This window comes from Neovison vison, chromosome 3 (assembly GCF_020171115.1).
Source record: "Neovison vison isolate M4711 chromosome 3, ASM_NN_V1, whole genome shotgun sequence".
In the NCBI taxonomy this organism is placed as follows: Eukaryota; Metazoa; Chordata; class Mammalia; order Carnivora; family Mustelidae; genus Neogale; species Neogale vison.
The window spans coordinates 57,683,319-57,709,453 of record NC_058093.1 but is presented as its reverse complement, the minus strand read 5'-3'; the positions used below and the strand labels follow the sequence as shown (position 1 = coordinate 57,709,453).

General features: G+C 44.2%; 1 protein-coding gene across 2 annotated transcripts in view; it reads left to right on the top strand.

The window, feature by feature from the left end:
• Positions 1-9,948: 9,948 nt before the first annotated feature.
• ITGB6 (integrin subunit beta 6) overlaps positions 9,949-26,135 on the top strand; it is a 126,441-nt gene continuing 110,254 nt past the window's right edge. The window contains exon 1 of one of the 2 annotated variants that reach the window (XM_044242180.1): positions 9,949-10,002. The gene's annotated coding sequence lies outside the window, so the exon portion shown is untranslated. The remainder of the gene's footprint in view (positions 10,003-26,135) is intronic. The other variant, XM_044242181.1, reaches the window with a different exon arrangement.

Sequence of the window (26,135 nt, the reverse complement as noted above, 5' to 3'; positions counted from 1 at the left end):
CCTACTGTGTCCAACGAGTTCTAATCAGTTACAGTCCTTGTTTTTATGCTCAGATTATCCCTCACGTGGCCAGTGAGAGGCCCTGCATGCCAGCTTGTGTGTTTTTGAAGACCTGTCCCCATTATTTTTGAAGCCTTTCCTTGCTTTCTGGTATCCCCAGATGTCCCATGCTCATCCTGTACCTTCCGCATCCTAGTTCTGGTTTCAACCATTTCTCCAAATTGTCCTGGCTCCTTTTAGTGGAGAATGGGAATTAGAAGGTAGGATGTGGGGACTCGGTGCCCTCTGCTATTGATATGCTGCTGTTTCCAAGACCTGTCAGTGAACAGGGTTAGGGAATGTGGACATGGGTGCAGATGTGCACCTGCAAACATTCACATCTGTATTTTCCACATTACCCACAAATAGTGAAAAAGTTTTTCACGCATTTATATCTCCATTTCCAACCCAACACCTCTGGGTTTATTTCCACTTCCCATATTTCTAAGTTCTCTGACAGCAGGAAACCTGGCTCCTAGTATCCTTGAGATATTTACTCATTCGGTCAGTCTCCCTGTGTTTCAACAGCCTCCTATCTCTGCCCTCACCCTCTTGACGTAGCAATGCCTCAGCCTTGCTCCCCCACCTCAGGCTCCGGGTGGGAATCTGGGTGTGGTTAGGAAGTTGGTTCTCCTCCACCTCTGCCCAGAGGGAGATGGGAACCATATGTCAAGGAGTAAGAGTCACCCTGCCAGAAGGGGCGGGTGCTCCCCCAGAAGAAGGGATCCCTTTTGTGATGCCATAAATTCACCCCGTTGAACTCTGCTTACCTTTCACTGTCAGAAGGAAAGTGCTAAAAGGTTTGAAATGGGGATCTTCAGTGCAAGGATATGTGGAAATGGAAATTCCTGAAAGGGAATATAAAGACATGAGAGGATGTCAGGAAGAAGAGAAAGAAAGGGAGTAGCAAAGAAAGGCTTAGAAAGGGAAACAGGTAGGAAAACACAGGTATGATAGTTGGAGTCCAGGAGAGAAAAGAAGATAATAGAAACCATTGCCTGGCATGGCCCTCCCAAAGCCCAATCTTTATCCGAATGACCTCTTTGTTGCATGTGCCCCTGTTGCCAGCCCTGCTCTTGTAATTTCGTCCCCTGCTTAAAATCCTGCACCAGCCTGCCATGATGAATGCCTTGCTCCCCAAGACCTCATTTCCCCCTCCAGCCACACCCCATCTTGATCTTTAAAATCTCAGAAAACTTCTATACCCTACACCTTTGCCCCTTCTTGTCTGACTTCTAGAATATCCTCCTCCACGTGGATAACTCTATTTATCCTTCAAGATTCAACCCAGTATCTAATCTTCCTGAGACTAATTAGGCAGATTGGGTCCCTGTGACTTCCACCCAAACTGAGAAATAAAATATGATGCTCCTCTTGGACACCCTCTCCCCAGTGACTTTTCACAGCCATGAACCCCTCTTTCCACTCAGCAAGTAACACTACACACACTACAGAGGATTCCCCGCCTTGCTTTTCTTCAGGTTTCTGCTACCCAAATAGGCATCCCTAAAACCCACAGTTGGGCTTTGCCTGTATTTGAACCTCATGTAAATGGCATCGTGCATTAGCTATTTTGTTATGTCTTGCTTCTTTCACTCAATATTATATCTTTCAGATTTCATCATTTGTTTTTGCACAGCTATAATACGTCGGTATGGTGTGTATTCCATTGCACGAACATACCAAAGTGTGTCCATTTTATTTCTGATAGACATGGGGGCCCTTTCCAATTCTTGGCTAGTGTCAACGCCCTATGACGGAAATGCTCGCACCTGTCACTTGGTGCACTCGTGCATGGATTTCTGCAGGGTCTATGCTCAGGGGTGAAACTGCTAGATCACGGGTATGCCTAGCTTCGGTTTTACAAGATAATGCCAAAATATTTTCAAAGTGGTAATCACAGACCCTAGGATCGGATGAAATAACTTTCTTACAGAGAAGACCTCTAAGATTTCAAAAAAATAAATAAAAACAAACAAACAAAGCTAACATGAAAGCCAGTAGTAAGAGCCCAGAGGGTCAGTGGGTGAGTACTGGGAAAGATCAGAAGTCAGGGTGAGGAGCCACAGCTGAGGGGGGGGGGGTCCAGTCTTCACAGGCAGGGTGGGTGCTGGGACAAGGGTATGAGTAGGATAAATGGCTTCTCATGGTGAACGCTGAAAAAGAGCTTCCCTTCTTTCTACTGAAAAGAAGGAACTGGGCTTTGCCAACAAAGCTGGATGCCTTGGATGTAGTGGCTTCCACAGACAACCACTGCCGCTGGGGGTCTCACTAGGCTACTCTTGGGTGGCACCTGCATCTCCCCCATCTACCCAGTCCCACTGTCTCCCCCGCCACCACCCAGGCCCAGTAGTAGCCTCCACTCCTGGCCTGACCTCAGGGAGCATGGGTCTCTCACAGTCTCGGCCCCTCGAGCCCACCGAATCCCTGCAAGTAGCCTGATGTTACCACCACCTGGGAGGGATGTGGAAATTCTTCTGACCCTCCACACCTCATTCACTGACAGAACTTGAGAGGGTGGGGCAGATAGATGGTACATCTGGACATTATTCTGATGCTGAAGCTGAAGGGGTACCCGTATGTCCTCCTCCTGGCTGTATGGAGAAGTTGGGACCATGTCTTCATCTTCTTTGGGTCCTTCCTTTTCCCAGGCCCACTCCCGAGCCAAGCAGAGTCCCTGACACACAGGGTACCAAGCTGGCCACTTACCCAAACAGCAACTCTATAGCCCCTGGGGACAGAGGAGGTACCCTGTCTTAGAACTCCGTGTGTACTGGTCTTAGGACTCTATACCGCCACCTGCCAGAAAATCGTCGGAACAACCAGACAGCTCCGCAGTGACCGCAGGAATGTACTCCCCCAGAGTTGTTCTCACTGTAACCCACAGTCCGTCTGTCTGACAGATAGGTAAAAATCCAGGTTCTACTCAAATCTCATGTTTGCCAATAATTCCAGACTCTTAAAATGCAGGTTACCAAGAGGGGCTAACAAGGAACAATTGTCTATAAGAACACTCATTACTCCCTTCAGGCGAGAGACCCACAAGTAGTTCGGATCAGCCAGAGACTGCTGGCAAAGGGGGCTTGATTGATGTCCTGAAATGGCCAGTGACAGATGTGAATTTTGCCATAGCTTAAAGATTTTTTCCATGTGGAACTCGAGGGGCTGAGAATTTGAAGACTAGAGCGGACACAAATCAACATGTATCCTGCCAGTTGTCTGTGTGAGGGTCTGGGACAAAGGGACTGAGGGCATGTTGACCAGGATGACCCTGAGCCCGGGTCACTGCACAGGGTCATGCAAGGGTGTGTTTGGCTGGGGAGGGTGAATGGGGGGCACCCCAAAGCTATGCACTGAAAGGATTGCTTATTCCATGGACGCCACCTTTCTCTCACTTGACCACCCACCGGAGATGTCTTTTTCTAATTCTCACAGGGGTAAGTGCTGTGCGAGACATGCATTGTTGCCACAAAGCCGAGCCTCGTCTCAGGCGTTCTCTGAAACTAGCATTCCGGTGCTATCCTCATGGCTCATCTGACCATGACTTCTTTCCTTCCATGTTAAATTATTTATAACCCTATGGGGTCAATGACATTTCTGTTTTCTAAGCTCAGCACAGTGACTTGGTGAGCTGGGTATTCTCTCTTTGTTCCTCCAATTTGTTCTTTTTAACTCTCGAGGTCCTAGAAGACTGACCTTGGGGGGAGGGGGCAGCATCAAGCAGGATCCCTGGCCTCTGGCTTCCTTTGGGTTTGGCCAATGCCAAGTCCCAGCAGAGAGCTGCTGGACTGGAGGGAAGATCCAGGGACGCTTATTGCCCCTGCTTCCTCCGCGTGGGCCACGGGTTGGCTTGGTCCCTGTCATGGGTTGAATTGTATCTCTTCCCTCCCCCCATAATTCATGAATAATGTGTCCTGGTACCTCAGCATGTGTCTGCATTTGGAGACAGGGCTTTTAAAGAGGTAATTAAGTTAAAATGAGGTCATTGGGTGGGCCCTAATCCAATGTGACTGGTGTTGTCATAAGAAGAAATTTGAACACAAACCCACACGCTAAAGCGAAAGCTCTGCAAAGACACAGGGAGAAGATGGTCATTTACAAGCTAAAGAGAGCAGCTTCAGAAGAAACCAGCCCTTCCAGCACCTTGAGCTCGCTTGGACTTTCAGCCTCTAGAACTGTGAGAAAATAAATTTCTGTTGTAACAGCCAGCCAGTTCCGGTACTTTGTTAGGGCATTCTGAGCTAACTTACTACAGTCCCTCTACCAAAATCGCAGGGGCAGACCACACTTCCGCTCCTAGAAACACAGTTCTCTCCCTAGGCTTCGGTCACCGCTCTGTTCCCAAGACCCCAAGCCTGGGGGAAGGAAGGAAGGTGTCCCTGCTCTCGCTGCCCCACTGGTTTCCCTTTGCTACCCACCTTCATTAAACTCTCTTCAGCTACCTCATCAGCGTGCCCCAGGAGTTACTCACAGGAGCCTTGACCCATCTCTTGTCTCCCTCACAGTTTGCCTCAGTTGTTCCTACTATGTAATCCTACCTCCTCAAAACACACCAGAGCAGTTCACGAGGCACTGGGTGAGGATGAGATGGACCCTCTGCCACTGTACTTTGTTAAAAAAAAAAAAAAATTTGAAATCTATGATGACAGGAAGCTGTTGGAAGATGCAACACCGTGGTGAGCCTCGCCAAAAAGAAAGACTCCGAGTCTGTGCAACCAAGGTAAAGCTGACATTGTACCAGTGAGGAAGAAAGCAGCTGTTTGAGAAGTCCATGCTGTGGAGAGACTACTTAGCAAATGGACATTGATAATTGTTTCAGCCACTGTCTAAGTTTGTTTCTGAAAATAGTGCTTCCTCTGTGAGAAAATTCTGGTATGTACACATACTTAATACTGGGAAGTGGGATTTTTCTGAATTATTTAAAAATCATTCAAATGGATAATTTCAGAGGGCTTCAACCATATCTATCTTTCTAATTTATCATGTATCTATCTATAAAAATGTGCGTCAACTAGGCTCCCTTGCCTTCTGACTTTCTCTGGGTTTGGTCAATAAGAAGCACTTTGGGTTAGAGAATAAGAGCACTTGATTGATGCTAAGGAAGATGGAAATTTATTGGTAAACTTTCAACAGAACCTTTGCATTAGCTGGTGTATGGGGCCAAAAACCTGAGCCACTGATGAAGTAATTACTGACGACAGTGTGCTTCTCGCATTATCTTTGCCATGAAAGTCACTAAAACTGGGGATTAAAATACACTGTGCTTAGACTCAGACTTCTGAATCCTTATCACCAACCTTTTCAAGTGACGCATACTCAGCTCCGTCACATGTAAATATGAAATGAGCAGATGACATGAATAGTGTAGTAAAGCAAAAAGGTTGTTTTTTTTTTTTTTAATACCAGGAAGAAAACACAGAACTTAATATTGTTTCATCTTTTAAAATTTTCTCTTTGTGTGTTTTTAACTAACATATTACTTCAATACTACATGTATATTCATGAAAAAATAAAAAGTCTTGGGAGTATCTGCTTAAAATCTTTTGCTGATTCTGGTGAACCATCCAGAAAGCTTGGAGACCACTTAGCATCAAAGTGTAAGGGGCTGGAGAAAAACAAAAACAAACAAACAAACAACAACAAAAACACACCAGTGGACCCAGAATCTTAGAACTCCAGATTCACAATTCTGTTTGGTTGGAGCCATTTTCAAGAAAACGAAGGGGGGAAATAGGAAAGAATGTGTGACGGAAGGACAGCCAGTGCCTACAGCTTTCCACGTGAGCTAGGACAGTCCATTCATATGGTTGAGCCCTGCCTCTCAGAGAGTTTTGGAAATATTTGGAATGTCGTGGGAGGCCCAAGGGACCACCCAGTAGTAAAAACCTAAACGAAAGCCTTCCAAAAGCAACAGGCAAGATGAGGGTCAGCCCCTCCCCGGCTCCACCTCCTGGCCAGGGCTGAATCCAAATCCACTTCTCAGCACTGAAAGATGCCCCAAAACAGTTTCATCTCCCTACAGAAGGTTCTAGAGGAAATTATCTGAATGCTTGAAAAATCCAGCCTTCTCTGCAATTATCTAAACAGAGCTGCTGGGTGATGTTAACAAGACATCCTTTCTACTATCCATATTCAGAGTCATATCTGTGTGAAATAAGTATTGGGGATTTGTTGTTTTGTTCCTAATGTCCATTAAATGGTGGTGTGAGCAGCTATTAATGGGATTTGTCATCTAGGTAAGGTGAGCCCATCTGAGTTTTGTTAAACTCCATTATTCAGCCTCCTTAGTTTACAGGAGACCTTCTAAATCTCAAGAACCTCCAGCTGAAAGGAATCACAAACTCCTTGGCCCAAGCCACACACTGAGGGGCCAACACTGGTGGACATCACTGTTGTACTCCATCCTGGGACCTCCATCCTGGGGTTTCCTGCTTTCCACCCTGCAAAGAATAAGATGGCTGCATGATTGCAAGTCACTTTTCCATGATGACCTTCCAATTGGATACCAGGGGCATCCACACCCCCTCCAACCGGGAGGCACTTGCCATTTGTTCACATAGTACATTCCAGCAAAACTCAGCTTTTCACTGTAAGCACACACTTTGATTTGTTTGGCTTTTTGACAAATGAAGGTGAGGGCTTGATTTACTGAGGCTCGCCTACTCTCCGGTATAATGCCAACAGGTTATTGGGCCTTGTGGCAGGCTTGTCTGTCCTGTTCTGTCACCAGGGCAATTCCCGTCTTGGCTGGAGAGCTGAGAGTGGAATTTTAAGTATGAATTTCCTTGTGTTTATTAGACTAAAGTCAAAAGTCCACATTCTGCTTCAGATATGCGTGAACAACTTCCACTGAAGTTACTCGTGTATATCTGAGTTTAGTTAAAACTCCCCAACACTCAGTCGCCACTAAATAACATTCCTCTTTAAAACAAACAAACAAACAACTTTGTAATGTGCCTGTGGGAGTGAGAAACAGCATGTGTCAATTAACCAAAAATTCACTGAGTTTGAGGAAAGGTTCAACTTTTAAAGGAACAAAACCATTTGGACAGTCCTGTTCACTTCCACCTCTATACGTACCCCACGCAGCCTCTCCAGGCTTATGCTGGAGGCTCACTCGCCTAGACCCTCCTGGCTTTTAGGGCCAGCTGTGGAAGAGTGCAGCACACCCGCCTGGATTCAAGAAGCAAGGTCACGTCCTAGCTCTGATAATAGTTGTACAAACTTGGGCAAGTCACTTAATCTTGACCTTGTAAGGTTATTGTGTGAATTCAGTAGATAATGGGTGTTAAATTTGTTTTTTGGTTCAAAAGTATTTTGCCTGTGTTAGAAGGAAAGAGTAAACAAATATCAAAATCCCAATAAGGATGGAGGCAGTGGGGAGAAACAGAGAGTCAAACAATGGTAGCGCAAAGATGTGTTGGTATAATTCCCATGGAAGGCATCCACAGTGCACATTGCATTATTTAGATGCAATATTTAAATGAGTACGTAAAATTGTCTTCTTTGATCCAATAATTCCACATACGAGAATTTGTCCTAGGAAATACAAAAAATAATACTAGTAATGATGATGATGAGGGGCAACCTCTTTGTATAAACATCTTCTTTACAAGATTTCCTGTCACGGAAAACAACCTAAATTTTAAGCAAATAAAGGAATGTTTAAGCACACCATTACAGGCTTAGATGATGCTTAGAGTAAGTTCTTACTATGATAAATGAATTAAACAACGGACTCAAAGCATGCATTCTGTATGATCACATCCTTGTCAGAAAAAAACAAAAGCATTAAAAAGAGCCAGAAGGGAAAAGAGCAAAATCATCAACAGTAATGGGTAGAAGGAAGCCAGAAGTTGCTTTGGACAGGACTATATGAACTTTTGACCCTCTTTGCATTCCTAATACCTTATACATAGATGACACTCAGGACATACTAAGTATATTTTTAAGTGCTCTACCTTAGCTCCTAATTAACTAATTAACACTCTGCTCAACTAACTTTCCAATTGATCAAAGCTTTACCTAAATTAGCCCTGTGAAATAGTTTTGAAATATTTTTCCCAATGGTTTCTTCTTATTTTTCCATTCAGCTATCAGTAAGATCATAGACACTCAGGAACTAGTACATTTGGCACTTGGTCAAATAACGAGAGCTTGGATTTAGCCACTGAAGTATCACAAGGCGCAACATCAAAGGAATTTTCCAAAGTTGCTCCCTACATACAGCCCGGCCCATGTCATTTGATTCTCAAGAATGCTGAGCCCAGCAGCAGAGCAGCCGGGGATGAATGCCCATGGCAGGGAGGCCAAACTATGCATTTTCATCAACGGAAGAATGGGTACAAGCCAAACAAGGAACGGACGGCACACTTTAATGGTAGGTGGCAGTTTTCAGAGAAAACCTGTCAGTGTGTCATAGCGAATTATACATAAGGAGGGGGAAACAATCATTAAAACCTCCTTAATTTACAGAAATAGAATAAAGCATCCAAAAGAGGCAACTGTGTCTCCTCACAGATGAGTTTACTTAATGAGCAGGCTGAATTAAAAGCTCCTCGAAGGTTCCTTGGGATCATAAACGTTAGAAATGAAAGGTGGTTTGTAAATCTTCTAATCATCCACCATACACAAGACACACATTCTTTATAGACAAGGAGAGAGCTCAGAGACTTCAGGAATCTTTCTGAGATCAAATAGGCAGTAGTAAACGGTAGAGTCGGGGTTCAGAACCCGGTCTCGCGGCTCTCTGTCGATTTTGTTTCCATGTCACTCAAATGCCACATGGCTTGAAAGCTGCCAGACCTCCACCCACACCGCACAGTGTGGCACAACACAAAGTGCTTTGGAGACAGACTGAGGTTTAAATCCTAACCCTGCCACTTACTAGCGTGTGACCTTGGGCAAGCCAGCGAATCTTGAGAGCGAGGCCATCTGCCCACCCCAGAGTGCGGGGGTAAGAATGTAGTGAGGTAATGCATCTCCAGTCCTGAGCTGGGGGTCTGGCCTCTCACGCCAGCTCTGTGAGCGGCACCTCGCAATACAGTCATATGACCTCCTTGAAGGCCAACCCACAGCCCCACAATTTTGGCCTCAGCCTCCGAGGAAGAGTGTGGTCCAAACACTCTACCCTACTTCACAAAAGCGGTAGGGGTGTTGCTTCTCAGCTGTGCCCAACAGGAACAAATCCAATCCAATCTGGATGGTTTAGTGTTTGGCACCATCTTTAATACTAATCTCATCAGTTTTTATTTTCATTTTCTAGTTTCTCCAAACAAGCCATTTTTAGAGGTTGGCGGCTTGAAACCAGAGCTGCCAATAAGATAGACTTATCTTGAAAGCACCAGGATCCTTCTGAAGGAATGTAAATATAAACAACACACACGTTACAGGAAAATCTGATAGGAGTTTGCTCGTTGGTTTGGATGCCAGCTCAGCTCCGAACTTGCCCTGTACTATTTTGGAGTATTAAAATCTATATGTGTTTCACGTCCCAGCCACCCTGCCATCCATTAGGTTTGAATGTCCTTTGGGGAATGAACTTGATCCCCGCCAGCCCCCCTCCCAACCCCGCCTTACTTTTGGTCTCTCTCCAGAGCAGCGAACATGCTGGCATAGTTCTACCATTTGTCAGCCAGAAGTCTGGTTACACATTTGCTCGTCAATCTAAACCTAACCTATTCTCATACGAGCACTTGGGGGTTCATGTAAATCAACCAGACATTCTGTCATTCACCAACAATATCTCTCCATAGTAGACTACACCAATGTGCCTCCATGAAATATTTCACTATGTTTGTGGAAGAAATATTCAAACGAACGTGCTTTTTCAGGAATGGTGACACCAGAATGTTCTAAATCTGTTCATTACCACAAGGATAAATGGTATTTCTGCCAAAGACTTGATAACGGGTGCAGTAATGCATCTCAGCACTTTCTGAAATTAAAGGTCTGCCCTGAGAGGTAAGTAGTATAATGCATGACTAACAATGCAAACCCAAACTTGGGAGCTAAGTTTTCCTTGTCCGTGTAATCGATCGTTTCCGACAGATGCTGCCTTAGGAAGTTCCTAACATTACTTCTAGCCTCTAGGTATTAACGTCCAGGTGAGGCTGACCCCCGGTTTGTAAAAGGGTGTTTCCTCATTAATTGAGCATGCTTTCTTGTGATTTTTCTTACATTTGAATTCACGCACACTTTTCACAGCTGTACTTCAAAAATCTGCTATGGTTTAAGGGAAGTATTTCATGGAGTTATTAATTCATCATTAAGAAAAATATTTTAACATTAGTTGAATAGTGTCTTAAGCAGCTTTTTAAGGTACATGTTTCTGGTTATAGTGATTAATTTGTTAATTCTCCTGAAAAATGGGCAGTTTGACTCTGGCCTTCACTAGGTCTTTTGTCATTTTCAAGAGGTCACAAAGGAAATATAGAACTGGGAATTTAAACAAGAAGAATTATCAGTTCTCATCGAAATGTGCGTGACATTAGGCCAGTTAACTTCAGTGTTACTAGATGATAAAATGATGTTTTATGTAGACCTAATTCATGAGAACTATGAAAAAAAACGAAAAGGGGAGAGCTGCCAGTCTAGGATATTTATAAAGAGCTCATTTTATTCCTATAAGTATCTGAAAATGCCTTGTATCATTACTATTCACTTTGAGCACTGAAATTATGACTCCCAGTGCTATTAAAAAAAAAACAAAACCAATATCTGTGAAACGTTAACCATCCAAAGAATGCGTCCTCTAAAATTAAAGACTCACAGAGTTCTATCATATTGGCTGTCAACATGCCTAAAATGGACAGAATACAGATTCTGATCGGAAAGTAATGGTTTTCCTTTACTGTTTTGGATTCTGAATAGGCTCAGCAGATCGCAGTTAAAGTTTTTTAGCCCTGGGTTTCAAACATAAAGTCACTTGGTCACAATATAAAGATTAGTGTGTACCTAAGTGAAATTCTGTTCCTTGGGGAAATGCAGAAATACCCTCCTTCTCAGTCTCTTCGTTCCTGTGCATTCCGAGGTGGCCTTTTCCTCTATCTGACTTACGCCCTCTAGTGTTTTCTGGATGAAGAACAAGAACTAAAGCTCTATTTTTACACAAAAAACGTTATTGCAATTTCTCAATATTTTCTCCAGTTATCATACACAAAAACACACTTACCACCAGATGTTTTGATGTGAACACTGAGTGACTGCAAGGATTTTTTTTTATTTACTTGACAGAGAAAGACATCACAAGTAGGCAGAGAGGCGGGCAGAGACAGTGGGGGAAGCAGGTTCTCCACTGAGCAGAGAGCCCAATGCGGAGCTCGATCCCAGGATCCTGGGATCATGACCTGAGCTGAAAGGAGAAGCTTAACCCACTGAACAACCCAGGCACCCCAGGATTTTTTTAATCAGAGAGTCTCAAACTTAAATTCCTGTATTCCAACCTCCGCTCCCCAAAGCCGGTATTGACTTCTAATCTGTCAGGGTTACATTCCTTCTCTGCCTTTGAACTCTTATATTCTAATTCATTTTTATTGTGATAAGCAGAAGAGAGAAAGAATCTCTAAAGAACTAAGGCATGCAAGCAGTCATTTCTTTGACATACGTTCCAAGAATAGAACATTGACGCTTTGGTTCTTCTAAGTTACCCAAGTGGTTCAAGGAATTTTGCCTCAAGAGAAAAGTGATGAATTTTTTTTAAATAGCTTTATGGAAACACTGCATATTTTCTGCCATAGAAGCCCTTAATCAAACCAGGAAGAGTAGCTTCTTGGGAAATGTACTGTTTATGGGCACTTTTTCTTTACAGAGAAGAAAATATACTTCCAAAGCTGTCAGCTGCCGTTGCTGCAACTTTGGAAACCAGCCACAGCTGATGTGAGAGCTAACTATAGGCCAAGGTCATCTGGGGATCTCCCCAGCCTGCTTACAGAGGTGGCACCCATGCTTCATTGGAGTGCATGGGTTTGCCAGTCCAGCCCAGGGAGCTATTTTCAGTTGGAGTTCCCACAAGCAGGCCCTTGATCGTCCTTCATGCAGCTGGAAGTCACTTTTATACTTAACCATTCTCAACTATCATCTGCTTGATATACTGGCCTCTTTTCCCCTTTATACCATCCTGCCTGTTTCCAGAACCCCCAGAGGGGGTTCCTAGGTATGACCAATGTTGATGTTCAAAGTGACCTTTACTGATCTTTGTTGAACAACACAAAACTTACTGATGCATATGACTCTACTTGGTCAAATCACTTCAGCCAAGTGCCAGAGCAGGAAGCCCTCAGGCTTACTACCCCCTTTACTACTCCCCCTTTACTACCATCATCCACCAGCCTCTAATCCCTGCTCTCCTCCTCCAAGTCCACGGTCACTACATTTCATCCACTTTTGCCTAGATTGCTGAAATAACTTTCCAACAAATCTCTTGCCTCCAACTCACCAACATTCCACCACTGGTTAGATTTCAACATTACAAATCAGAATACATAACTCTTTTTTTTTTAAATGTAAGATTTTATTTATTTTTAGAGAGAGAGCATACCAGAGAGAGAATGCGAGTGAGAGTGCGCAAGCGCAAGCAGGAGGGAGGGGCAGAGGGAGAGGGAGAAGCCGACGGCAGCCAAGCGGGAAGCCTGATGACGTGGAACTCAATCTCAGGACCCTTGGATGGTGACCTGAGCCTCAGGAGGATGGTTAACCGACTGAGCCTCCCACGGGCCCCTGGAATGCGTTACTCTTCTGTTTAAAACCATTCCTTGGTTCCCCATCACCTACCAGATAAATCTGATACTCTCTAGATTAGCATTCTGCCTACTTTTCTAGGCTCATCTCTTATCATTCCCTTCATGCCCTCTTTCCATCACTCCCTTCATCACATAAATACCTCCCCTCCCTCAAACCCATCATGCTCTCCCATATCTTCAGATCTGTCTAGGGATCTTATCTCCATAGTGATCTTCTATATTTATTCCATCAAGATTCAGTTTGAACATTATCTTTTTGATGGAGCTTTCCCTGACACTCTCCCAAAGCTCCCCACTGCGCTCATACACACATGTGTGCACTTGTCCCTCTACTTGTGATGCTCCATAGGCCACTGTCGACTCTTGGTTCTTGTATCAACACACACACACACACACACACACCCCACAGACACACAGATTTTGGACTCTATAAGACTATGAGGCTCTTTATGTAAGGATCTTATATTATTGATTTTTTTGTGTGTTTCCAACATCCACAGCCATACTTAAATTAAAGCAGTATATACATTTTGTTGTATTAATAAAAATACAAATCTCACAAACAAATCATCCAGTCACATTCAGAAAAGGGCATTTTAATTTAAGTCCTGTCTTTACCTAAGCCCTTTGTTAAACAGAACTTGATTTAGCAGGTTTCCAGCTAAGTTGTGGTCTAGGGACCCACACCTGTGCTTCAGGAAAGTGCCAAGAGAAGAACTACAAAAATATTGGGGACCAGGGAATTATGTCAGAGGAAAAGAGTCAGGAACAAGGATGTGCAAGAGCTGGGCTGGGCTGTGCTCTCCAATGAACACAGTTCAATTCTGGAAGACTTTGGAACCAAAGGAGCTATTAAAATTGAGACAGACATCATGTATGGTTCATGCATATTGTATGCCTCTAGGCTTTCTCTTCTCTTACTTACATCCCTTTATTCTCTGCTCATCCATGCAAATTCTCAGCTTAGATAAAGGCTTAACCTGGTAACTTTGACTACAAGATCAATTACAAGCATGGTTCTTACTTTTGCCTTTCTAGGTTAGTTGGCCCCCACCGCTCCCACAGAGTTTTTCCCAAGACAAATACTTCTTCAAGAGGCGCCAAGGTTGAACTAATCTCTGCCTACCTTAGGTGATATTTGAGAGTCACAGTTTATGACCCACAGTCTTCTCTGTACCTGCTTGTCACACCAAGTATCAACACGCCTTAAGCTCTGCTCAAAACTCAAGCAGATGTTGATCCTCAGTAACTAAAAACTTGACTCCTAAAGTCTTTTGACCATGAAACTCTTCTGGATCCATATCCAAACTTCTCTTACTCTTCGTCTTTCAAACTTTCCATTTTTTCATTATCTTATTATTTTAAAATAAAGTTCCTAAGCTTTGCTTTATGTGCCGGAGCTGAGGCATGGGCAATAAACGAGATGAGCACAGCCCTTCTCTCAAGAGCTTGCCGTCCAACGATCTCTCTGTTGTCCCTTGAATCTGACCTATATGTAAGAATCTGTCTATGTGCACTGACTATGCTCACGCCTGCCATCCTTCAGGGACTGCGTGAATTCTTATAATTCATCAAGATTCCATTCAAGTCTTCCACCAATGCCTGGTGTTGTCTCCCTCTTACAGCAGGGCATGTTAAGAACTGGCTAAACTCCATATCTAAGGATGCTGTTCCAGTGATGATCTTAAGAAAGCCTCTAGTAGTATCTCCAAGGGCTCTGTCATACCTACAATGTGTATCAATTGTAGATTTTGATGCACAAAGAAAGGGCATGCTTATGCCTTATGTGAATAACATGTGTGGGTAAGAAAGATATCCAACCACAGAATCAAAATGTATTCATTATCTTTCGCTACATAGCAAACCACACCAAAACTGAGTAGCTTAAACAAGTATTTATTATCTTAGAGTTTCTTGAGTTCACAAATGCAGAAGCAGCTTAGCTGGGTGTTCCTGGCTCAGGGTTTTTCATGTAGCTTCAGTCAGGATGTCGGTCAGGACTGTAGTCATCCAAAGCCTTGATTCGGGTAGAGGATCTGCTTTGAATCGGGCTCACTCACGTGGCTGTGGGTGGGAGACTTTGGTTCCTCACCATGAAAGCCTGTCAATAGGCTGCACAGACACCCTCAAGACATGGCAGGAACATCCCTCAGAAAGAGCAAGCCAAGAGAAGAAGGAAGTTACAGTTCCCTTAGGACTTAATCTTTAAAGCCACCCACCATCATTTCCACTTTATTCTATTTATTAGAAAGAAGTCACTAGGTCCACCTGTACTCAAGGAGGGGAATTAGGCTTCCTTAAAGGAAGGAGTATTCAAAAATTTTGTGAATATATTTTAAAAACATGGAGGCTGCTAAAGAATCTTGAAGATTGGGGCCGTGGGCTACTTCTAATCCTAAGGTGTGAAAGACACAATTTCCCAGCAGTCTGAATGACAACTCTTATGAGTTTTAGTCAACAGAAGTCATTATTATGGACCTGCTCCAAAACTCAATGTGATCCTAGGCTATATGAAAAACCATATGCCATCTGGGGGTGAGGAAGTGAGACATGCCTACTCTACTGTGTTGAGGTAGGATCAGAGCAGAGAGCTGTACTCACTTTGGGGCATCACGTGGAGGCACACACTGGGGCCCATGTGGGAGACAACAAATAGGGTGGTCAAGAAATTCAGAATCGTGTCTTATAAAAGGTTGTTGAAGGAACAAGAGATGTTTAAGTCAGAGAATCCCTAGGTATGTTGTGGTCATTATGCTCGAGAACATGAAGAACTTTCATGTACAGAGATAGGCTTGTTCCATTTGCCTTGTGCTGCAACCAGAACCAGTGGGCTGAAGTCATGGGAAAGACACTTTGGATCGATGTAAAGAAGGCGTTTCTAAAGTCAAAACTTACCTAAGGTGGAAGCAGCTACCTTCAAGGGTGACTGGTATTATCAAAGGCATTGAAAGAGTCGGAGGGCTGACTTGGTGTGTAGGAGGAGGGACCTAGTGCAGTGGCCTTGCATAGAGATTATGTGATCTCACAGGCACTTTCCTCATGTCACTGTGGAGTCGTCATTATCTCAGCATGAAGTAAATTGATAGCAGTACTCAGACTCTGTTCTTCGACTGGTTTGGAGAGCAAGGCATGTTTTTGGTTTTTCAAACAAGGATCACTAACTAGTTCACATTTCTTTGACTTGGAAATTTGGGCTGGCCTCAGCTGGTTGGTTCTTCTGCCAGTCTCATCTAGGCCAGATGGTTGATCTAGGATGAGCCTCACTCAGGTGACTGGTGGATAATAAGTTGTCGCTGGGGCTTTGAGCTTCTTTTTATGGTGCTTTCATGGATCCAGGGAAGCAGGAGCTGGTAAGCCACAATATGCCAATGGTTTCAAGTCTCTACTTATATTATGTTTCCTAATATTCAGTGATCAAAACAAGTTACATAGTCAAGCCCAGAGTCAAATAGATTTCTTGATGGGAGGAGTGCCAAAAAGGCCAGCACACAAGAAAGGTATTTATGATCATTTTGCAATCAACTACAGAGACCTTTTCAAAATTACCTGAATGAAGCCTAGATGTGATTTTGGAGACCCCTCTGCTTTCCTTGAGAATCAAAACTCATCCATTTGTGCATTACTCTGCATAATCCAGACACAAGAAGGGTGTTCTCTCTGTCATGGTGAGCCCAATGCCAATATGGAGTAACCATTACCCAACAGCCAGGTACTAAGAGCTCAGACCATCCCTATGAGTGGACAAAATGGGGGAAACCCCAGACTTCAGGAGGAGCCTCCCAACCACTTGGGGGGAACAGAAGGACAAAACAAACTTAAAGACATCTAAGGGACCAAAATGGCAACATACTCCATGACCCGTGTAGGGAAGAATGGTGTTTTTGAGGAATTTGAAGATGTATTCCAGGACCCCATTTTCACTCAGCAAAAAAGCAACATGGTGCTTAGTAAGCAGCAGCCCCCTGGTAATAATCCTCAAGCTCTGCATCTGGACACAGTCCCACCACTTCCATGGAGCTTTTCCAATTGTTTCTTAACATTGAACTCTGCCTTTGGTGGCCATTTGAATTGGCACTTGCCCTACTGTTGTCTTATAGGAGAGTCGAAGAAGATACCTTTGTCTCTATTTAAAAAACGTAAAAAACTAAAGATAGACCAACAGGGCTGTGATTTTGTAGTGAAAAGACTATTCCTATGTATTAAATATACAAAGAAAATGTATCTGTGTCCAAAAAAAATACCTTAAGGAGCTGTCATGTAACAGCTTCATACCTTTATCCATTCATGTTGCCTACCTGGCCCCTGTATTCCTCTGAGTTTTCCACTCTTGATGAACAAATATTCACCATATTTTCCAAGCTAAGTCTTAAATAACTTGTAAGATTTTGCTTCTTGCTGTACCCTTGGCTTATAAGTGTAAAATGAGATGGGGAAGTTTTCAAAAAATATTTGATTGACCAAATGATAGCATGGAGTCAAGTTTTGGGGAGAAAATAAAGATGAGAGGAAAGGACTCCCTTCTTCATTTAGACACTGTTTTGGCAAACCCAAATGGCTGATTCACATCTAATCATTGTATTTTAAGCAGGGACAGCTGGAGCTTACTGCGTGCCTCCTGCCCAATCTTGATTCCTTCTATGAAGGCAGGAAACAGAAGGGCTCTGCGTAGAGCAGTCACAGACACAGTCAGAGACAAACCACTGACATGGAACGTCACAAGGAAAGGCTTGTTGACCCAGTGATGGCATTTGGGAACCACATGGAGGCACGTGCTAAGGACCCTGGGCAGCAGCCCTCTCCCTTCATCTTTTGGGAGTGGAGGCTGAGGAACAAGGCTCCCTCAGTTTCCTAACAAATGACCTATTTCAGTGAAATAAGAAAGGGAGGGATGCCCCACAGTTGGTCAGTCAGTCGCGTGCCAAACTGTAGCGATGTCAGTATTTCATGCCACTCATTCAGTTTAACAGAAACTTGCCCTGGCTTTTTCCCATGCGTTTTAGTGAGATTGCAGTTGTAAATCAGCAAGAGTGTCCTGGAGCCTCCTGCTTCAGGTGGGTTGTGGGGGGCAGTCTAAGAGGGAGAATCTTCAGAATAATTTAGAATGTGAGTCTAAGAGAGAAGGTCAGTTTTGCTACTTAGAACCAGAGAACTGCCAAACTTGGCTATGAAAGGATGCTCTAAATGGAGCCTTGGCATTTGAATTTAAAATATCTAAAAAACACGGTAGTGCATACTTGTACTACCATGGGACTTAGTTTGAGTTCTCAGCTCTGACCTCTGAACATCCTCTAAACTGGGGAGGCCCTTTAATAAAAATCCTCTTTTGAGTGGTAAAATCCTTTTTCACTCATAAGAAGAGTTCCTTTTGTAGCTCCAAGAGGAACATAGGGTAGGTGTTGTTTATTTCCCACATCCTCCAGCCCCTGGCAACTACTTTTCTACTCTCTGTTTCCATGAGTTTGACGTCTTTTGTTTTTTAAAATTCCAGATGTGATGGAACTAGAGATTATATTACGCTAAGTGAAGTAAGTCAATCAGAGAAAGACAATTATCATATGATCTCACTCATATGTGGAATTTAAAAAACAAAACAGAGGATCACAGGGGAAGAGAGGAAAAAATAAAACAAGATGAAACCAGAGAGGGAGACAAACCATAAGAGAATTTTCACTATAGGAAACAAACTGAGGGTTGCTGCAGGGGTGGGGGGGTAGAGGGATGGGGAACTGGGTGATGGGCATTAAGAAGGGCACGTGATGCAATGAGCACTGGGTGTTATACAAGACTGATGAATCACAGACCTCTATGTCTGAAACTAATAATACATATATGTTAATTATTTGAATTTAAATTTAAAAATAAAATAAAATTCCACATCTGAATGATAACCATGCAGCACTTGCCTTTCTCTGTCTGACTTATCTCATTTAGCATAATGTCCATCTGTGTTGTCACCAATAGCAGGATCTTCCTCTTCCTCATGGCTAAATAGTATCCTTTTGTGTGTGTATATATATATATGTGGGTGTGTCTGTGTACCACATCTTCTTTATCCATTCACCTTCTGATGGGTGGTTTCCACATCTCAGCTATCGTGAATAGTGCCACAATGAACGTGGGAGTGCAGGTATCTCTTCGCTATCCTGTTTTCATTTCCTTTGGATAAGCACCCAGAAGTGGGAGTGAGTGCTGGATCAAATGATAGTTCTAATTCTTATTTTTCCTAGTCCTACCTCTTAATAACAGTGCCAAGATCCTTTGGGAAGTAATTTGACCTTTCTGGGCCTTTTTTTTCTTTATCTCTGAAGTAAGAGATGGAGTTATTTAGGAGAATAAATGAGAAAGAATTTTGGAAAGTGTTAAGAAGGCCCAGTTAGACACTGGATGGCCGGTCACTCTCCAGGCCACTGCAGAACCAGGGCTACAGCCTACACGCCTCCTGACTCAGCACCTAGCCTAGTGCCTTGTTCACTGCGCTAGTCTGTATTTTCCTCTGACACCAGACTCTCTGAACTGAGGACTGGATTGATGTAAGGCACAAATTAAGGAGAGCATGGATCTATCCATGGTTAGTTAGATAGTGGATAGTTGGATAAGTGGATAGTTGGATCTATCCACTTCCTACTGCCCCTATTCAGTCTACCCTGCAGCTCCTCCAGATTTACCTAATCCCCACCCAGTAAGGCCCAGACACAAGCAAGACTCGTAGGCATTCTTTTTTTTTTTAAGATTTTATTTATTTATTTGACAGACAGAGATCACAAGTAGGGAGAGAGGCAGGCAGAGACAGAGGAAGGGAAGTAGGCTCCCCGCTGGGCAGAGAGCCCGATGCGGGGCTCGATTCCAGGACCCCGGGATCATGACCTGAGCCAAAGGCAGAGGCTTTAACCCACTGAGCCACCCAGGCCCCCCATCAGTAAGCATTTTTTAATGGAAAGAAACTAAAGCAGGAATCTATTATGGCTCCACTGTTGGGAAGCATGAGTGGGAAGGGCACGAGGGGATTTGGACACAATCCATAGATTTGGAAACAATCCACACATGTAAAATTCACTGTAACTCCCTGCCTAAAACTCTGCTTTGGCCCTGGCCCATACCCTCAGCAGACCTGCCTCTTCTCTGGGCACCAGATGAATGCTTCCCTCTCGGTAGGGTCACTGTTAAGTTTCACCACAGACACATTTCACCCTGCCATGATTTCTGCTGCACAATATCTCTAAAGTCTTAAAGAGGACCCTCTATGGACTTAAAGAGGAAGAACACAGACTCTGGGGACAAAAGCCAACCCCCTTTTATAATCGCCTCATTCTTGGCCAGTCCCACGGTACCATTTTTGATCAGAAGCCACTGGGATAGAAAGAAACAGCTCAAGTAATATTTAACTCTGCTCACACTGTTTGCTTTAATTATTAACATTTGGCAGCCAGAAGAAATAACAGCACTTCATCTAGACACTTAAGAAAGAAAAAGGAACAGCTCACACCCCAGCCTTTATAAAATGTTTGAGCAATCGTCTTGGATGGGCACATGCAGTCTTCACACATACCAGCAAACACTGTGAAGTGTGATGACTGATTCATTCACTGTGCAAATATTTATTGAACTGGCACCATTCTAGGTGCTGGCAATACATCGATGAGCAAACCAGACAACAATCTCTGATCTTCTGGAGGTTATGTTCTAGTAGGAGGTGGAGGAGGCAAATATTCAACAAACATGATAAATAAGGAAATTACATGGTGTGTTAGGAGGTAAGAGAGAAAAATATAGGAGGGTAAGAGGGATGGGAAGTGATGGTAGAAAGCGGGCCCATATAAATGGGGTGGTCAATGTTGGCCTCATTAACTGGTGACAGTATTGCAAAGTCTTAGAGGAAGAGAAGGAAGCCAAAGGTATCTGGAAAGTGGTGCTAGAGACAGACAGAATAGCCATTGCAAAAGTCCTGTGGTAGGAGCATTAAGTGGAGTGTCGGTAGAACATCAAAGAAACCAGTATGGGGGCGCCTGGGTGGCTCAGTGGGTTAAGCCGCTGCCTTCGGCTCCGGTCATGATCTCAGGGTCCTGGGATCGAGTCCCGCATCGGGCTCTCTGCTCAGTGGGGAGCCTGCTTCCTCCTCTCTCTCTGCCTGCCTCTGCCTACTTGTGATCTCTCTCTGTCAAATGAATAAATAAAATCTTTAAAAAAAAAGAAAAAGAAAAAGAAAAGAAACCAGTATGCCTAGAATGGAGCGGATGAGGAGGAACATACAGGAATGAGGTCAGAGAGGAAACAGTGACCAGAGAGGTAGGACCCTGTAGACTGATGTATAAGCTTTGTTTTCTTTAGAGAAATGAGGCCATTGGACCCTTTGGGGTAGAGTGATCTGACAGGATTTAAACAGATCCCATTCTCTATGGTTTCGTTATATGTTCAGGCAAGGTCACGGAGATGGACCTTTTGCCTGGAAAACAAGCACTCCCATTGCTTTTCCTCCAAGATGTTCAGAGTTGGCCAGCTTCCTGGCTAACACATCAGTATCCTCCACAGCACTGAACTCCTCTGTGGCTCCCTCAGGACTCCCTGCCCCCTGGAAGCAAAGCCCCACCATCTTCATCCCAGCCTCACCTAGAGATGGACAGAGAAAAGGAAAAATCTCCTCTTTCCCTGTTTGCAGCTCCCCAGTAATTCAGACCCCACCTAGCAAGAGCCATTAGAGCTAATTAACGACCCTCCTTTCAGGAGGTGTCTCCTCACTATGATTAATTCTCGGTCAGAGACAGAAAGCTTGTTCCATTATGGTTCTTTTTAAAAAATTATTATTATTCAGGCTTCTAATACTGGCATGAACTGCGGGTGAATTTCTGAAGTCATGTTACTTAGCTGTCACAACTAGTAATAGAAAAATTCAATTTATAAAGAATTAGGAGAGGCAGGAGAGGCATGCTCTTCGGTTTAGAACAAAGGAGATCAATCCTGACACAATGGCAGCATGACATCCGCGGACTTCGAAGATTCCAGCCTTCCTCTTCATTAATTAGAGAGAATCAAGAGTTCTGGTGGTTAATTATTTGCAGAAATCGCACTCTGCAAAAGCAGATGCCAACTCCCTCCAGCCTCCCCCAGCAGCGGCTCCGCATGCTAATTAAACCGTGTGTCAGTCCCAGGAGTCGTCTGGGTAGGCAAATACACACTTGGACGACCACTGCCCTCCGCCACCCCTCAGGCTTGGGCAGGGCCGTGGGACTTCCTCATGCGGGTACCCTGGAAGGCCGACACTGCTCTGAATGGACTCCCCTAGATAGGTCGTGCTTTTAAAATCCGCATTCAGAAACCTAAGATCCAAGTCAGCTAGAATCTGCTCTTACAAAAGGTGTGCTTCATGGGAGTCAAGGGGTCAAGTGTATTTGCCAGCAGGATCCGTTGGTACTCTTGTGTTGCCCCCCACCACTGCTGCTTTGTGCCAGTTGGACAGTTTTCATTAAAAAACAAAACAAAGCAATTTCAGCTTTTAATGTCCTAATTACAAAGGTAATATACTTCCTTTGTATCAAACTGAAACAATGTGGAAGTGTACAAAGTAAAAAGTGAGGGCTCCTTTGTGCGCCCTTCCAATCCCACCCTCCTGAGAACCATGATAAGGTTTGCAGCTTTGCGGCTTTCCTTCCAGAGTCTTCCCCTGCTTCAGGCTGGAGTCTTTGAATTCTTTTCTGATCCATCAAGAACTGACATCTTTTAAAATTATTATTATTAATTATTTTTATTAATGTATAATGTATTATTTGCCCCAGGGGTACAGGTTTGTGAATCATCAGGTTTACACACTTCACAGCACTCACCAGAGCACATACCCTCCCCAATGTCCATCACCCAACCACCCTCTCCATACACCCCTCCCCCCAGCAACCCTCAGTTTGTTTTGTGAGATTAAGAGTCTCTTATGGTTTATCTCCCTCCCTATCCCATCTTGTTTCATTTTTCCTCTTCACATGACCTTTTAGCTACCCAGCTGCTTTTTCTGTACCCATGAAAGCCACCGCTGTCCTGCTTCTATGTTTCCACAAGATTCCGTGGCAGATTTAATACCAGGGCAAACTCAGCTCAAGAGTCTTGCCATTGGCCTTGACCACATGGACTGGCCATAAGAAAGCTCTGGCCACTTCACTGTGCGATCTGTATCTTTCTACACCGGACACAAGAGGTACATCAGACAACACTGTCTTGGTGTTAGCCATGCATTGGCAACTAAAGATACTGAGCCCAGTCTTTAATTTGACAATGGATATTGTTGGAAAAAGAAAAGATGCACACTAGAAAAGCCATCAGCACTATTGAAGTAAACAGGTGCCTTTCATCTGCTCATATGCCAAGGGGAGGGAAACAGAATGCAATGCTGTTCTTCCAGAAATAGAAATGTTGCTGAAGTTAGCCCAGGGACCTCATGGACCATGGATGAGGCAGCAGACAAAGTCACATCTCTAACCTGCCTTCCCAGGCATCAGTTTCTGGGGGAACATATTCAGAGGACTTCCTCTCTAAAGCTGAGGCCTGTAGGGGTCTGGTCGGGATTCAGGAGAAGCTGCGGGCAGCAGAACGAGGTGGCTGTCTGGCAGGCCTTTCCTCAAATACCCAGACCGCCCTGGGTGTTTTGACATTTGCTGGCATTAAGAACCTGTGGCCACTTCACAGCCCATTTATTTGAGGTATTTGAAACTCTCTCTGCGGGGCAGCTAAGGTTGTCATATTAGCTTGGCAGACATCAGACTTTCTCTTGGGTTACCACGTCATTCTGCCCACCTTGAGGTTACCAACTCTAAACAGCAGGAAACAAGTTTTATCTACATCTTGATTATGGCATGTGTTAAAGTCATTTGTGATGATCTCTCCTCCTGGAAAGTCGTCTCCATGACGGCGTGTGTTTTAAGCATTTGGGAGCTGCTAGCACCTAGCCAGAAATGGGGTATCAGTTTTGAACTCAGTTTTACTGGGTTTTTGTATTTGTTTGGTGGCAGGTTTTCTGTGGCGGTGGTGTTAATTGTTTCCATGTAACTTGACACAAGATATGACGGTTAGATTTCCGTGTCATTTGGTTAGGCTTGGTTAGCACCCAGTTATTCAATCAAACATTAATCTAGGTGTTGCTGTGAAGATATTTTGGATGTAAGATTATCATCTACAATCAGTTGACTTTAAATAAAGGAGGTTACCTTTAATAATGCGGGTGGGCCTTATCAAGTCACTGAAGGTGCTATGAGCAGAACTGGAGATTTCCGGCAGGGAAGAAATTCTAAGTCAAGACTGCAGTATCAGCTCCTGCCTCCTGAGTTTCCTGGATGCTGGCTTGCCCTGTGTTTTGGGGGTTAGCCATCCCCCACAAGCATACAAGCCTAATTCCTTAAAATAAATACCTATATGTCTATATCCATATCTAAAATCTCTTACTGGTTCTGTTTCTCTGGAGAACCCCAACGGATACACATCATATAATGGATCTGTGTAGAACACACCATTCTTTCGTTGATTCATTTATTCATTCATTCATTCATTCGTTTCTTCAGTTCACTCCATAAATATTTTTTTGAATCCCTGCAAAGTGCCTGTCATTGTGCTAGGTGCCAGAAATAATGGTCGAAAGAGTCCCAGATCTCGAAGAGAGCTTTTATTTAAGGCAAGTCCAGGGCGGTGCTGGAGGTCTCCTAAAGAAACAAATCCAGCCTAGAATCTGCAGGAACTAGACTCTAGACGGTGAGTCACCTGCAGCTGCCATGGCCTGGGGCAGGGACAGAGACAAGAAGGAATAAAACATTTTTGCCCAGGCATTCAGGGCACCCGGTTTCACTGTGCCAAGAGAGAAAAGAGAGAGAGAGGGAGGGAGAGGAAAGAAAGAAAGAAAATGAAAGAAGGAAAGGAGGAGAAAAAGAAAAAAGAAGATGAAAGCTCAGTGGGGAGAAAAAGAGATGTTCAGGGTGGTTTTTCTGGATACAGTCAACCTTAAGGATGAAAAAACTTTCTTCCCCTCAAGGTACTGACTCTCCAAAACTCCCCCACTTGCTGTGATGGGATGACCTCACCATGACCTCACTTCCTTGTCAGGAGCCCTGGGGATTTCTCCTCTGTCCAGAAGCTTCAGCAAAAGGCTGGCTTTGAGTTCTGTCACTGCACCTTGAACACGCCGGCCCCGAAACAGGGCTTCTGGGCATGAGCAGGAAGAGCCTTCACTCTGCAGATTGAAAAGCGGCACCTTTTAAACTAGCTTTTAAAGGAATATGCTATCCGGATGTCTCTAAGTTTCGGGTGAAAAAAATGTAAGAGAAAGCAGTGTGAAAGGGAACAAACCAAAAGATTCAAAGAGAAGCCTGTGGGAGGATTGTTAACTTTCGTATAAGCCAGATCCTTTCCTAACCAGGTGTAGCCCCTTCTAGCCCCAGCGCTCTCACTCACCGTGACTCTCCTCCTCACTCGAGGACAAAGTAGCAAGAAGGGAAGTCAAGGCTCAGATGAGGCATCTCTGCCCCTGTCAGCATCCCAGGGTTCGGGCAGTACTGGGTGAGCCCACAGAAAAGTCTTTTGTGAATAAGAGAAAACTTTCCTTAAAAACTGTCATAAGATAAATGGTGCTGGGAAAGCTGGACAGCTATATGTAGAAGAATGAAACTCGACCATTCTCTTACACCGTACACAAAGATCAACTCAAAATGGATAAAAGATGGTCTTAATTAGTATAGGAATCTACAGTGACTAGGATTTAAAGATTGCCCCCTGGGGTCTGGCAAAGTACAACCGTGTGTGGTGGACCAGGAAGTATCTGGGCTTCCTCTCTGGAGCTCCAGCGCCAGGCCCTGCTTGTTTCCCACACTTCAGGAAGCTGTGCTTGGGACTTGCTCAGTTTAGCTAAGAAGCATCCACAGCTTCAGATGTCTCCCTAAATGGGACTGAATCCCCCAGGGTCCTCCCTGGGGGCTCACTTGGGAGTTGGGGGGCTCCAGAGCGAAGAACCACAGAGCTACCCACCTGGCAACAACATGTGGTAGAATCTTCGAGGTTCGCAATCATCTTAATCTCTCTCGCAAGGGTCTCCTCTTGCGAAGAGAACCACAAGTATCTTCCTGGTTAGTTATTTACCTAAAAATCTCAATAAACTTTACACCTCCTTGGCTGAAAAATAGCCAGCTAATTTTGATGATGTTTCATCAGCCAACAGTGAAGCCTAGAGCTGAGATGGGCAGCCCAGACGTGCCTGTTCCATGCCCTCTTCAGGGACTTGTCTGAGGGCAACAAACGCCGGGGCAAGTCATGCTCCTGACAAATGATTTTTTGCACTGGCTACTTGGGTTCCATGGTCCCTCAGCAGCCTTGGCTCTGAGGAGACAAACCAGGAGA